The following is a 16,527-nucleotide window of genomic DNA, read 5'->3' on the forward strand; positions in this document are numbered from 1 at the left end:
AAGACTAATCGTCGAACGAAACAACAAAATAATGGTCGGACCAAGCATCTACCCGCCAAAGTTCGAAGGAGAATTCGCTAGCTGGAAAAAGTGAATGCAGGTATTTTTTAAAACTGATTTTGATTTAATGTTAATTATGGAATTTGGTTTTATAGCACTAGAAGGTAAGGAGAAATACCACTGGACGAAAAAGGAGCAGGCCGACTACGTGGCAAACGACAAAGCAGAGTATCATCTACTAACCGTTCTTCCACCACAAGAAGTCAACCGAATCGGCAACTACGACTCCGCGAAGGAACTTTGGAAAAAGTTTCTTGAGCTGCACGAAAGAACGTCTGAAGCAAAGCTCGCAAAACGGGATTTACTCCGCAACCAGCTCACCAGCCTGCGACTTGGAGAAGACGAGACAGTTGCGCATCTGCACTCAAGGATAAAAGAAATCATCACCGGACTTTCGAATCTCAGAGTGACGGTAAGTAAGCGAGATTCGCTAAGGTACGCACTAAATTCCTTTCCTAAAAATTCAAAATGGACGTCACTAGTAGATGTCTTTTATATTTCAAAAGACTTAAAAATTACATTAGAAGAATTCTTTTCCACATTTAAAGTGCACGAATCATGATGCGCAGGTACGAAAGAGCCCAAGAACAACATCACCCTCAAAGCATCGAGAGGCGAACCTGAGTCGGAGTCTTCTCTCGACGACGAGGAAATGGTAATGATGGTAAGACGATTCAAGAATCTTTGTAAGTCTAAAAAAACTAACCATCCGCAGGGTAAAAAGAAAAGGACCATCCGCTGCTACCATTGCGACGAAGAAGGGCACGTCAAGAACAACTGCCCCAAGCTAAGAAATAAGGGCACAGATAAAGGTAAGAAGCCTGTTCAAAAACGCAAAGCATTAAAAGTGACGTGGGATGATACGTCGTCTGAATCGGAAGTCGAAGCTTTCTCTGGACTTGCACTAATGGCAAGTCATCAAGACGACGAATGTGAGTCAAGCTCTTCCGAAATGAGTATCGAGAGCATCGATGAAGGGGGAGCCACGTCGAAAGATAGCAACAGTTCAGGGGAAGACACGAACAACGAGATCGACAAGGTAAGTCAGGTACGATCTCTTCCTCCCGACAAATTGTTTAAGTTTGTTAAACTGTTAACAAAGATTGTTGTAAGTTATAAAAAGAAATTAAAAATTTAAAAATAATATTAGCTAAATCTTGCCCAATAGAAGAATTCGACAGAATTAAATTAGAAAATAAAAAATTAAAAGTAGAAAATGATAATTTAAAAGTACAAGTAAATAACTTGAAAAATCATGCATGCTCATCTAATACCCATGTCAGAAAATTTAACAATTTAAATTGGTATTTTAGATATCATAAGGGACAAATTAGGAACATTGCAAAAAAGTATGTCCTTAAGAAATTTTTAGTTAATTCAGTAGGCTGGAACCTTTATTGGGTTCCAAAGTCATGCTTAATCTAAATTTTAATCGGATTTAGCAATTTCAGTGAGAAAAATAAACAGTGAGTTTCTTTATGAGGTTTTGTCTAAGGAAGTGATTGTTGTTCCAATAAGCAAAAAGACCTAGTGTCTCGTCATGACCTGGAAGCTAAAATATTGAAATAAAATGTTTAATTAACTTTCTGATAAAGCATTAAGGCTGAAATTTAATAATGCTTTAAAAAGCCTTTTAAACATTTTTTTACTTAGAAATTTTTAAATTTTTTCGTAAAACTTTTACTTAGAAAAATAAGTTAAAAGTTCTTCTTAAATTAGAAATTTATGCTTAAATTTTTACTTAGAAAAATTTCAAAATTTTTTTTGCAAAATTTCCTAAGTCAGAATGTTTTTTTGAAAATTTTCTCACTTAAAACTTTACTTAGAAAATTTTCTTACTTAACATGTTACTTAGAAATTTTTTAACTTAGAATATTTTTCGTTGAAAATTATTGCAAAATTTTTTAAAGTTTCAAATTTTTTTTACCCTTAGAGTTTTCTTAGAACCTCAATCTTTTATGTGATCAAAGAGGGAGAAGGAAAAGTATAAGTCTAAGGAGAGGTAGACAAAATTTAATTTTCTATCTTTTTTGCACTTTATTACAAAATTAGTTAGTTTTTTTTTTTTGTCTATTTACCCTAACTTAACTTGAGTTGCTCACATCAAAAAGGGGGAGATTGTTGGAACCCCAAGGTTGTTTTGGTGTGATCAACATGTTAAGTTAGGTCCTGTGTGTTTTTAACCTTGTGTCTAAGTGTGCAGGAACTTAGGAGCACAGGTAGTCGAGCGGAAGACGCAGCTAGCGAGAAGGATGGCACGCGGTGCATTCGAGGGACAAGGCGCTGCGGAAGAGTACACCGACGGACGAGAAAGAAGTGTACGGTGGTTCCGAGGGACGAGAAGCCGGAGTGGAAGACTGCTCGGGGAGCAAGAGACACAGCTAGCGAGAAGATCGGCACGGGGTACGATCGAGGGACGAAGATTGCAGATGAGTACGCTGGCAGATGAGAAGGAAGCATGCGACGATTCCGAGGGATGAGAAGTCGGAGCGGAAGCCTGCTCCAGAAGACCAGAAGTTGGGTTCGGGTGAGCCCTATTCAGGATGGCAGAGATCCCCCAAGCAAGTGGAGCGGAGCGGAAGACCCGGACCGAGGCGGGCAGCACCGGAGCAGAAGACCCGGACCAGAAAGTCAACCTGGTTGACTTAGTGGTACGGGCGCCCAGAAGTGGTTTTTTGACCAGATCGCGTTAAGCGCGATCCGTTTCGTTAGGGATAAAGTGTTATCCCCCCAGGGCGCCCGGAACCCCTTCGGGGCGCCCCGACCAAGGCTATAAATATAGCCTTGGTCCAGAAGCTTTTCATCAACTTAAGCAATTCATTTCCAACACTTATAAGCTTTCATTTAGAGTTTAACTTCTTTCTTTTTGCACTTCATCATTGTAAGAGGCTTCTCCGCCTGAAGGATATAGTTAGTATGATACTTTCCTTGGATTAACAACCTCCCCAGTTGTAACCAAGTCAAATCTTTGTGAGCCTCTTCTTTTCTATTTTACTTTCTGCTTATTTATTTTATGCAAGTGTTATTCTGTTGAAAAGTCGAGAAGGGTTGTCTTTTTAGTTTTGTAGGCTATTCAACCCCCTTCTAGCCAACCCCAGCGATCCAACAGAGATCACATATCTTCTTTCTCAATTATATATCTAATCCTGTTCAAAATCTGAGTCAGACGAGTGACAGATGAGCTGTTGCGGATGCTGACGGAGGGGTGACCCTGATGCCTTTTTCGTACTTGCTTCCAAAAGTAGACTCCTGCGTGGTGTTGATGGATGATGATGATTGCGTCGGCAGTACCTGAGCTCTGCGCACACTCAGACAGGCACACAAGTGTTAGAGGCTAGAAATCAGGGAACAAGTCCTCGGAGCAGGCTCTCCGATGCTCAAGTCAAGTACCTTTTCCCCAGAAGAATAGTGTATGGAGCAGAAGAGAAGTAGAAGACAAGTGCGAATGTGCGAGAGAGCGTACCTATGTGAGGGAGAGGACCTTCCTTTTTATATGACAGTGCGTACCTTCTGAAGCCTGCCTTATGTCAGAGAATGTCGGGTGTCAGACCTTGTCAAGTGAGGGAGGACACGTGACATCCTCCTATGGTCTAAAGGAAGGTTTCATTCGCAGGTGACTGCCGACCGTTGGAATATTCCCTGACACTTGGTAGTTATTCTTTGACAGGCAGTTACGATTCTCTGACCTTGTTGTCCTGTAGCGCTTTTTGTCCCGACCGGGAAGGAATAGGGCAGCCTTGGATGACCAATCGGGTATAACACCTGGTCTAGACCTTGGAAGACCAAGGTTGTCGAAAGATAGTCCCGACGTTGTCCAGGAGTTGGCTGACCGAGAGCTTTAGCTTACTGGGACCATCGAGTTTACGTTCCGCCAGGGCGTGAGGGCCCAACTCGTCAAATCCTAGTCAGGTGTCATCCGATTATCTACCCAGGTGTTTCAGATCTGGAATTCCGATTTGTCGGAACCCGACCGTGAATCAGGTTGCTGACATCGTTCTCGATGTGTTGACTGCCATGTCTCCTTGACTTCTGACTACCATGTACCCTTGACTTCTGACTGCACGCACCCTTGACTTTTGACTACCACGTCTCCTTGACTTCTGACTGTCACATACTCTTGACTTCTGACTACCACATCTTTATCGGACCCCATCAGCATACACCATATCACAAGCCTCCCCCCAAGTTTAGTCGAAGGAGGCCCAAGTCCGATTGATTAGACTCAGGCTTCAGTTTACTTGCTCCGCCATTCCATTCTCAAATGCTACATCTTTTCCTAGTTCCTCGGTGGGGCGAGAGTCTGGAATCCCGACCGAGAGGTTGTTGGTGGTGAGAGCATGCTCACTTATAACTCGCGCTGGGGAAAGAGTCTGGAATCCTGACCGAGAGGTCATTGGTCGTGAGAGCATGCTCACTTATAACTCGCGTTGGGGCGAGAGTTTGGAATCTCGACCGAGAGGTTGTTGGTCGTGAGAGCATGCTCACTTATAACTCGCGCTGGGGCCAGAATCTGGAGGCGTGAGAGCAAGCTTACTTATAACTCATGCTGGGGCGAGAATCTGGAATCCTGACCGAGAGGTCATTAGTCGTGAGAGCATGCTCACTTATAACTTGCGCTGGAGTGAGAGTCTGGAGGTATGAGAGCAAGCTCACTTATAACTTGCACTGGGGCGAGAGTTTGAAGGCGTGAGAGCAAGCTCACTTATAACTCGCGCTGGGGCGAGAGTCTGGAGGCGTGAGAGCAAGCTCACTTATAACTCGCACTGGAGCGAGAGTCTGGAATCCCAACCAAAAGGTTGTTGGTCATGAGAGCATGCTCACTTATAACTCGTGTTGGGGCGAGAGTCTGGAGGCATGAGAGCAAGCTCACTTATAACTCGCATTGGGGTGAGAGTTTGGAGTCTTGATCGAGAGGTCGTTGGTTGTGAGAGCATGCTCACTTATAACTCGCATTGGGGTGAGAGTTGGGAGTCTCAATCGAGAGGTCGTTGGTCGTGAGAGCATGCTCACTTATAACTCACACTGGGGCGAGAGTCTAGAGTCGTGAGAGCAAGCTCACTTATAACTCATGCTAGGGCAAGAGTCTGGAATCCCGACCGAGAGGTCGTTGGTCGTGAGAGCATGCTCACTTATAACTCACGCTGAGGCAAGAGTCTGGAGACGTGAGAGCAAGCTCACTTATAACTCGCGCTGGGGCGAGAGTTTGGAATCTTGACCGAGAGGTCATTGGTCGTGAGAGCATGCTCACTTATTACTCGCGTTGGGGCGAGAGTTTGGAATCCCGACCGAGAAATTCTACCGAGGCCGAATTAGGGGATGCTCCGGAGACCTGACCAAGATTTGGTCTGGAGACTTGACCAGGAAATGATCTGGAGGTCTGATCAAGAAGTGTTCTGGAGGCCTGACCAGGAAGTATTCTAGAGGTCTAACCAGGAAGTGTTCTGGAGGCCTGACCAGGAAGTATTCTAGAGGTCTAACCAGGAAGTGTTCTGGAGGCCTGACCAGGAAGTACTCTGGAGGTCTGATCAGGAAGTACTCTGGAGGTCTGATCAGAAAGTAGTCTGAAGGTCTGACCAAGAAGTGTACTGGAGGCCTGACCAGGAAGTATGTGTATGCGCTCAGCTGGACAAAGTTTGACCGAGCGTAAAGGCATTAAGCCTTATACAGCTTGTAGTATTACCGGCCGAGTGAAGGTCGAGCGAGTGTCAATATGTGTATATGCACTCGGCAGGACAAAGTCTGATCAAGGGTAAGGGCACTTAATCTTATATATAGTTTTTAGTACATTCTCGGCCAAGTGAAGGTCAAGCGAGCACCCATGTGCTTACACATAGTCTTATAGAAGCTTTTAGCATATTATTGACCGATTGAAGGCTAAACAAGTACTAGTGTGCATATATGTGCTCGGTCGGGCAGAGCTCGACCAAGCGTAGGGGTATTCAGCCTTATAAAGCTCAAAGATATTCTCGGTTAAAACATGCTTAGCAGAAGGTATTCTCAATATATACACGACCGGCTTGAACGATCGGTCGAGACATGCTTAACAAAAATATATAAGTATGACAGCCTGGTAAATTTGGTGAGAAATGTCTTCTAGAAGCTTCTTAGTTATAATGGCGTGTTCATATGCATACCTCATCATAAATATGAGTCACAAACGATAAAAGAGGTACATCTGGGGTACAAAAAAGATTTCTTAAAAACTTATTGCACGAAGTTTAGAAGATGACTTCATCTCCTAACAAACTCTAACAAACCGGGGACCACTTCATGACTACGGAGGTTACATGTGATAGATCGTTGGAAGCGATAGAGGGGGGGGGGGGGGGAATATCGCTCGTTTTAAAACTTTTCTTTTCCTTTTCAAATCAGAAATGTGCAGCGGAACTTAAAGAAAGAGACACGTTTATTTACTTCGTTCGGAGCCTAGCTCGACTCCTACTCGAAGGCCCGCGGTCTTTGACCGCACCGATGGGCAAACCACTATAACACTTCTTTCCGAAACCTTCGGAGAGAAGTGGATCATACAGTTACAAGGATGTAAGATAGTAACACTCTACTATCTTATAGAATTAAGTACAATACAAAAAGAAATATACTGACAATGGAAATTTAAAGTTGAAGCTCGGTCGGATGGAGTAGCTTTGCAGGACTGAAGAGAATTCGTAGCACGACAAGCTTGCAGACATGCACTTGAATAGATCAGAAAAATTGTTCACGTGGCCTCTGTCTTCGAGTCTGAATTTATAGGTGTACTGGAGGTTCGGTCGACCGATCCCTCTGTTCGGTCGACCGAACCCGCTCCCTTCCTTCCTGGCTGAAGTTCGAAGCTGGCTCAATCTTTTGCATTTACTGGTCTTTAATGGTTCGGTCGACCGAACCCCTTTTTCGATAGACCGAACAAGCTTTTCCTTGTTCGTCAGAATCTGTCGTGATCTTGATTTAATGCAGCTTTAATGTTGATTGGATCGGTTGACCGATGTCTGGGTTTGGTCGACCGATCAGCCCTTCTTTCCTTTCCTTGCTGATCGGTGCTGACAAACTGGCTTAGTTGAGTCACTAGGTTCGGTCGACCGATCTTACTGTTCGGTCGACCGATCCAACTTAACCTGCAAGACAGTGTTAAAAATAACCTGCAACACAGATGTTAGACCAAAACAACCTGCAACACAGATATTAGCATAATAGTATAATAATGAGAAATAAAAGAACAGTAGAACTGTTCTTGATCTCAACTTGGAAATCTTCCCGGTTTTTCAGTTGGATCAGCGACCTAAGGTTGTTCCCTTCGGGAACCCGACCTCACTGTCGCTCCTCCAGTTTGTTTACCTCAACCTACCTGCCAAACATTGATCTTCCAGATCTAGTTTGGACTTTTCACTCAGCCTTGATCGGCTCCCCAAGACTTTTCCTTCGATCTTCGGTCCTCCAGACCTCTTGATCACTTTGTCAAGCCTCGACCCACTTGGACTTGCACATGGGTTCCACGACCTGCTAAGATTTCTCTGCCTAGCCTCCAGCTAAGACTTTCCCATTTGAGTAAACATCCTGCACACTCAGTCAACTTGTTAGATCATAACAAGACTTAACTTGAACCTTTGACAACATCAAAACTCAGGTTTGATTCTGGTGCAGCTAGCACCAACAATCTTCCCCTTTTTGATGTTTGGCAACCAAGGTTCAAAGTTAAGTTAAAAATAAGCAACAAGTAAATAAACAAAAAATTTAACTTTTAAGTTTTCCCTTTGAGTTAACAAACTCCCCCTGAATTCACTATCTCTCCCCCTTTGACACACATCAAAAATAGGGGCAGAACCAAAAGTATATATTACTAAGTCAAGAAATATTTTGAAAAATTCAAAAAATGATATGTTGAAAAGAATAAAATTTGAAGTAAATTAAAACATTTGAAATTTTATATTTTGAAAGTTATATTTTTGAATTTTGAAAAACATTAAAAAATATTGAAAACTTTTTTTGTTTTTTAAAAGGAATATTTTGAAAGAATGAATATATGAAAAATACTATTTTTAAAAGAATGAATATTAAAAAAAATATTTTGAAAAGAACAAATTTTTTTAAAAAAATGAATTTTGTAAACAACATTATGAAAAATATACTTTGAAAGTTAAAAAATATTTTGAAAAAATATTTTGAAAAAAGAATGAATGTTAAAAAACATAAAACTCTTGAATTTTGAAAAAACATTTGAAATAACATTTTAAAATATTTTGAAAAGAATGAACTTTAAAAAAATAGAAAAGAATGATTTTTTTAAATATTTTGAAAAAATATTTTGAAGAGAACGAATTTCTAAAAAATAATATTTTGAAAATAATTTGATCAAAATAGTATAAGCTTTAAAAATCTTGATTTGAAGCTCCCCCTAAAATTGAGAAATTCCTAAAGTCCAAGCATGGATATAGAAAAACTAAGGAAAATTTGTCCTTATGATGAAATGTCCAACCCTTATCCAAGGCTAGCTATCACAAGATAGTAGCAATTTGACTCAGGTTGATCAATTTGAGTATTTAGTACTAACCAGGTTTTTACTAGCTAGTTAACTCAAATTGATCAATATATGTTTTTAAAGCCCAGATTTATAGCGATGCACTGACAAAAGCATCTGAAATCTAGGGCTAAGATCTAAGCATCTCACCCATTCTAAGTTTACAAACAAGGGATCTTACTGTGCTTGTGAGATGCTGGCTCCTAGAACTATAGGATCATGTAATTCTACGGTAAGACCTAGGCTATTCCAGAAAATGAAAAATAATTTCAAAGAATTTTGAAAAAAAAATTAATTGGGAATTTTTACAAAAATAAATTTGAAAAAATAAACTAGGTAGTAATTTTCAAAATCAAAGAACCTATTCTACAAAAATTATTAAGAGCTACTAAAGACTAAAAAACAATGAAGATTAAGCATAGTCATAATCTAAGTTAGGTAATAGATACAATAAGTCATAAAAGATAAATCCTGAAATCACTCATCCTCGTCCTCATCATCTCTCAGATAATCAAAAATCCTCTGCTACTCCTTCTGTAAGGCATCAGTACGGTCCATCATGTCCTGACGAAAATCAGCAAGTTGTCCCTGAAGAGAGCTGTACTGGTCGTCCATTTTTGTTTCCAAGGAGTCAAAGCGACTAAAAATATCATCTCGCAGACGGGTAAAGAAGTCACTAGTTGGAGGAGGAGGAGGAGGAGCATATGAACTGCTTTGAGGAAAATCAAAGAAGGGTGTCATGGCAAATCCAGGATCAATAACCACAGGAGGAGGCGTAGTAACAGGAACCGGATCATCCTCATCAATAGGGTCATCGACAGCCGGTGGGATGTAGTATGGATGAGTTCGTTTGTACACAAGCCCTTCGACGCTAGTCTTAATCCCAGCTAAGGATAATTGCCTAACCTCGACAAGATCAAAGTCAGACAACTCAATCAACTCGCCTCGATGAACCCCTACTCCGAGATTGGCAATATAAGCAGTGAGGACATGACACTGAATCATATGAACCTTAAATGAAGTGTTGTACCCTGAATAGTAAATGATAGATCTGAATACCCAGTAGCCTAAGTTAAAGTCTAGTCTATGTCTAAGGGCGTACATCAGAAAAAGATGAACTGGTCGTAAAACGCCCTGATCTCTAGATGATAAAGGATAAATGCAAGACACGATCATCTTATAAAAAGCGTTGTCTCTTGGACTAAGGGGTACAGTTGACGTCTTTTTAGGACGAGGTCCCTCAAAGAAGTCAGCATACATGAGGTCTAGAGTCAGATGAGAAAAAGGAGCAGGTAACGGATCTGGGTTTTGACATTCCTTCAAGAGATAAGCAATCTAGGCTTAATTTTAAGGTTTTAGCTAAGGTTTAAGGATACTTAGATAGATTATCTAGCTATATTTTATTTATGCTAAAATGTCATAATTGATTGCATATTATATGTCATGACATCATATGTTGTATTCATTTTATTATGAAAAATACAAAAATATCATGTCATGTTATACATACATCATGTAGCTATGACTTATTTTTTCTTTTGAAAATTACTTATTTTGATGTATGTCAATTATGTCAATTTCCTTGTAATTAAGGACAAAAGGTATTTATCATGAATGGTAAATATCCCAATTAGTGGGATTATACCAAATGACATTCTAGGTGAATGATCATAAGTCTTATAATGCCTAGATAGATATGCATGATCCCTTAGTTTAGGGCAAAACCAAATATACATTTCACAAGAACTATAAGGTGACTTGAATGTGTTTTAATACACGTTAGATACAAGTGAGATGTTAGAATGGTGAACAAAACTCAAGATGTTGATTTAGTGCATCTTGTTGAGTTTTAGGTTCATCAAAGCATATAGTCATGTGATTTCCAATCATTGGGAAAGCTAATGTACAAGTCATGTGCATTGAGCCCAAAGAACATGGTTGGATATTGGTTTTGAAAATAATTTTAAAAATGCTTTTTGAAAATCTTGGTGAAGACTATCTTTTGATAGTAATCTCATCATTGAAAAGTTTGACACAAACTAGGAGAAAACATTGAAGTTTTCAAGGGTTTTCAAATGTGTGTCAATCTTTGAAAATAGGAAGTATTTTCATAGAAAACTATTTTTTATTGATAAAGTATACCCTAAATAATGTCTACATGAGTTTTCATGATTTTTAGATTTTTGTAGAATTTTTTAGGAGTTTTTGAATTTCGCTGAAATTGGATTTCAGAGAAATCAGAAACCAATTAATCAGTCGATTGATTGGGAAGCCAATTCCCATGAACAGAAGGGTAGTGAATCGATTAGCCAATCGATTGACCCAGGCTGGATTAATCAGTCGATCGATTCAGAGGGAATTTTTGCGAGCAGTAGCTTGCAGAATCGATCAATGGATCAGTTGAAGTGATTTCAATCAATTGAGTCCCAATTTCAATCGATTGGGAAGTCTATTTTTGGCTAGAAAAGCCTGATTTCAGTACTTCAAGTCACTTCGAGTCCCGTTAACCACTCCAAACCCCTTGAAATACATTTGTATACGTTTAGGGGGAGTTTTTTATGATGAAAACAAGTATAGATTGGTTAAGAGAAACCAAAGTGAAGTTTAAGATAAGGTTTAGTTTCAATTCTGAATTTTGGAACCTTAGAACTTCAAGTTTTGGTTATCAAGGGTCATTAACCATTCCTAACCCTTTGGAATATATTTGTATACACTTAGGGGGAGTTTTCATGATGAAAACAAGTATTGTTTGGTTAATGTAGACTTAGGTGAAGTTTAGGTTGAGGTTTAGTTTCATTATTGGATTTTGAATTTCAAAACTTCAAGTTTTGGTTTTCCTAATTATTTAGGAACCCCAAGTCATTGTTGGTGCAATGATAGAAGTTTGACCATAATTTTAGGGGGAGTTACTCTTTGAAAACATAAAAATCTTTTCAAAGACCTTGGAAGGGGGTTAAACTTTCGTGATGAATTAATACTCAGAGTCGAGTATTGGGGAGCAATGGAAGATTCGTTATCTTCATTGCTAGGATGATAAATGCTCTCGGATGAGCATTGTGGAGTAGATTACTGCTCAAGGGGGAGCATTGGGTTAATGAAGGGGATCGGACCTTCATTGGTAAAGTGAAAAATGCTCTTAGATGAGCATTGAGAAGAAGATTACTGCTCAAGGGGGAGCATTGAATATAATGAATGGGAGTTTCATTGGGAAGTTGATGCATGCTCTAGGATGAGCATTGTGAAGTGAAGTAAAGCTCAAGGGGGAGCTTTGGCGGCAATGAAGACTATGAGATCTTCATTGTGGGGTTGTTAACAATATATGAGGTTGTAAACAATGAAGAGTTAACTCTTATGGAGAAGAATTTGTTTTCTGGTTTTGATGTGTGACCAAGGGGGAGAATGGAAGGTTAAATTAGACCTTCATCTCAAGAAGAAGGTTAAGGCTATGAGATTTAGCCTTGGTATAAAGAAGGAGTTAAGACTATGGGATTTAGCCTTGTGATAAGGAAGATGTTAAAGCTATGAGATTTAGTCTTACTATAAAGAAGAGGTTAAGACTATGAGATTTAGCCTAACTTAGAGGTATTGTCAAACATCAAAAAGGGGGAGATTGTTGGGGCAATTTCCCTTGGTCAAGTTTGACCAGTTTGACTAAACTTGAGTTGAGTCAAGCTTGAGTCGGGATTTGAGTTTTGATGTTTGACAATATATGCAGATTGCTAGGGAATCGTTCGGTTGTAGAGATGGTCAAAGGGTTGACCAGGTTGATGAGAATACAAGTCAAGTAGGTCATGATTGATAGGAGACTTGACTCTGGAAGTCCTAACTGTAGGATCGAAAAGAATTTAGATATCTCCACAATAGCATGATATTGTCCACTTTGGGCCTAAGCTCTCATGGTTTTGCTCTTGGGCTCTCCCCAAAAGGCCTCATGCCAATGGAGATATCTTTCTCTTATAAACCCATGATCTTTTCCATGTGTTTTCAATATGAGACTATGTTTGCAACCTTGCAACCCCAACAATCCCCCCCTCAAACAAAGGACCATGGGCTTCCCACGTCCGATCCTTGACCCACCAGGTCTTCCTGCCCCTCGGTCTACCCGACCTACCAGGTCTTCCTGCCCCTCGGTCTACCCGACCTACTAGGACTTCCTGCCCCTCGGTCCACCTGACCTACTAGGACTTCCTTGCCTAGCCGCAACTAGGACTTCCTGCCTGGTGTCTGGTCCTCTTGATCCGAACATAGGAGCCCCCACTTTCTTTGTTCGAGGTCAATATTGTACTCACATGGTTCAATCAGACCATAGCTCTTGTGCACAGTCGGCGGTTAAACCTTCTGGCAGTCCGGGCTCTGATACCAATTGTAGGATCGAAAAGAATTTAGATATCTCCACAATAGCATGATATTGTCCACTTTGGGCCTAAGCCCTCATGGTTTTGCTCTTGGACTCTCCCCAAAAGGTCTCATGCCAATGGAGATATCTTTCTCTTATAAACCCATGATCTTTTCCATGTGTTTTCAATATGGGACTATGTTTGCAACCTTGCAACCCCAACACTAACTAGAGGTTAGGCAAATTGGAAAGTCCTAGTAAAGCTAGGCAGGAGAAAGTCCTGGTAAGGAACCAGGCAAATTGGAAAGTCTTAGTGAAGCTAGGCAGGAGAAAGTTCTGGTAAGGAGTCAGGCAATTGGAAAGTCCAAGTGTGATCTTGGCAAAGGAGAAAATCCTGGTGAGGAACCAAACAAGTGGAAAGTCCAAGTGTGATCTTGGCAAAGGTTGTAAGTCCAAGCATGTGGTCTTGGCAAGGTAAGTCCTAGTGTGACTTGGCAAGGAGAATTCGACAATTAGGATGAGGCCGAAGGAAGTTCCTAAAGGCAAGGCATGAAAGATGAGGATATATCCGAGGGGCACAACGCTGATGGAGGAGGCTAGAAGGCTAGTTCGAGGTTGGTCGAGTGTGGTGGTATAATCCGACAACTATGATGAGGCCAAAGGAAGCTCCTGAAGGCAAGGCGTGTAGGATGGGAGATATCCGAGGGGCGCAAGGCTGATGGAGGAGGCTAGAATGCTAGTTCGAGGTTGGTCGAGTGTGGCCAAATGCTACGCATGGAGACCCAACATGTCACGGTTGACCGGGAGTTGGGTTTGGGAATTTGGACTTGAGTTTGAGTCAACTCCAGGCTAGTCAATCGATCGGGCGATAGATTGAACCAGAGTCCAATCGATCAGTGGATCGATTAGAGTGTGCTGCGATTGTGGGAAGGCCCAATCGATCAGTCGATCGATTGGGATGTGAAATCGTGAGCACAAAAGCTTTCCCAATTATCGGTCGATCGATTGGGCAGGGGAGTTCTCGCGCGATCGCGAGAACACAGAAAGCTTCTGAATCGATCCACCGATCGATTCAGATGTTCCTAATCGATCGATCGATCGATTGGGATTCGATCGTTGGGCAGGATGCAGGTGATGGACGACTGCGATGGAGCGGTGCTGATGTGGCAATCGATTGGGGATGGATTGGATCGATTGGGAGCACTGTTTAAAGCCTTAGCGGAGCGTTTTCTCCGCCGATCTTTGCGATTTCTTCCTGCGGTTTTCTGTAATCTTCACTAGCGATTTCCTCCAAGTTTCTTGCCAGTTCTTGAGAGTTCTTGGAGTGCATCTCCAAGATTCAAGAGGCAACAAAAACACACAGCAAGTAAGCAAGAAGAGTGTGTTTTCACTTGTATTTTTGTATTTCTCTTCTTGTGTGAGTTGTATTTGTGTGTTTGGGTTTGTACGAGGCTTCTCCACCTCGGCCTGCAACCGAGAAGGAGTATTTCATAGTGGAGGAGTGAGTCAGTGTGTGGATCCTTAGATTAGTCACCTCTTCTTGAGGTGGATACCAAGTAAATCCTACTTGTTAGCATTGTATAATTTGTTTTCGAGTTGTATTCCGTTGCAAACCATCAAGACGAAGCAAACGACGCAAGCGCGCGACGAACCGCTATTCACCCCCCCTCTAGCGGGCACATCGGTCCCAACAGATTTTTCATCTGCCTAACTTTACCCACCGAGGCTTTCCACATAAAGTGTCCGGTCAACACTAACCCATATGGATTTCCAAACACTAGGTGTCTAATCAACCTTGATCCACCTGAATTTTCACTGCCTGAGTTCACTTACTCAGGACTTTCCATCACATAGTTTTACTCACTAGGATTTTTCATCTGTCCGACTTTACTCACCGAGGCTTTTCACACTAAGTGTCTGGTCAACACTAACCCATTTGAATTTTCATCTTCTGCTAACCTTTCAGTTGGACTTGCCCTTCCTTATCCTCTAGTTAGGACTTTTCAACCAAACTCTGGTCAACCTTAACCTATTTAACTCTTCTTCGCATCAAACTAGTCAAACCTTGACTAGAGAGAAACTACACCAACAATCTCCCCAAATGGACAATTGCACCTGTAATATCCATACATTGTCAAACATTAAAACCTAAACCTCAAGACTCAAGTTTGAGCCAACTCAAGCTTAGTCAAACTGGTCAACCTTGACCCAGGGAAAATTACACAACATATTTTGTATCACAACATCAAACATATTGATTCTGACATTCTCTATTCCAATAACTGTACAAGATACATCGTTACCCATTAGAACAGAACGAAAATTAACCAACCTACAAGTGTTGAATCAATCCTTATTAGGCGTCATGTGATATGAACATGCTAAATTTAGAATCCAAGAATTAGTCAATTGCTCTGAATTAGACAAAACAGAAAGCATATCACCATTACCTCTTTCTGAATTTTTTTTTTTATTATGTTTGTAGATTTCGATTAACCATCTTTATTTTTTGCATTTACTTTCCTTTCATATGGACAATCTTTCTTGATGGAAATCGCAAAAAGGAAATAAGGAAAATGAGAGAAGAGGAAGCACAGAGATTTAACATGGTAATGTGCTTACTCCATGAAATGACCAAGAATTCTCTTATTAGCATTAGGTTTAGAGTTACAATAATCTTATTTATCCAGTACAACACATATATGATATTTTAGACTAAAAATATCATATATTACTAAAAAACCTAAATTACCTTGCGACAACAGTACGGGGCATAGCCAAGCCGGGCCCCTAACATGCTCATGCCCTTGGACCCAGACACGGCTAGGTCGTGTCTTGCACGGCCTTGTCCGCTGACACGACTATGTGACGGCGCGAATTCGGTGTGCGTCCCATCCCTTAGAAGGTGACATGTTTCGGCTATGCCATCGAGTACGACCATGTTGGCTTCTGAGCATATGAGTCATCTCCTCGACGAGAAGGATGTGATGATTAAGGAATTAACTTCTGCTAGCAAGGCAATTAAGGCTGCTGACTCTAAGGTGAATCTTGCCCATTCATATAGCTAGGCAGGTTATAGTAAAGTTTACTTCTTTCTTGAAATAAAGAATAACGGAACTAGAAGAAATCATACGAACGAAGACTATGGTCATCTCCAAATTGAAGTAGGATATATATGGCTGTTCTGGCAGGTCCATGACGTTCATTCATTGTGAAATTTACGAGCATTATATTTCCTGTTGGCTTAGCTAATGAGATTAAAAAAACCTGATGTAGGTTGTTGAACTTAAGAGACTCCGAAGACGTTCTTCTACTACTTTGGAGTCTGATTCCTCTAGTGCTTCATGCTCTGAAGGTTCACGACTTCCAGTCCTGGCAACTAATATTTATTTTGACATAAGCAGCACCAGTCAATCATCCTCTGATCCTGACTCTCCCGTGGCCAGCAAAGGACACCCTTTGCGATTTCCAGTTGGTAAGGATTAGTCCCAGCAGCATTGCAGCAGAAAAGTAGACAGTATAGAACAGCCTTTATCAGAGCATTCCATTTTTCAACAGAAAGCCCTGGGTCGCAATGATCTATTAGTCCTCTTAAAGATAACCGGAGGCTTCATATATATCT

The sequence above is a fragment of the Zingiber officinale genome, chromosome 4A, assembly GCF_018446385.1.
Source record: "Zingiber officinale cultivar Zhangliang chromosome 4A, Zo_v1.1, whole genome shotgun sequence".
Classification (NCBI taxonomy): domain Eukaryota; kingdom Viridiplantae; phylum Streptophyta; class Magnoliopsida; order Zingiberales; family Zingiberaceae; genus Zingiber; species Zingiber officinale.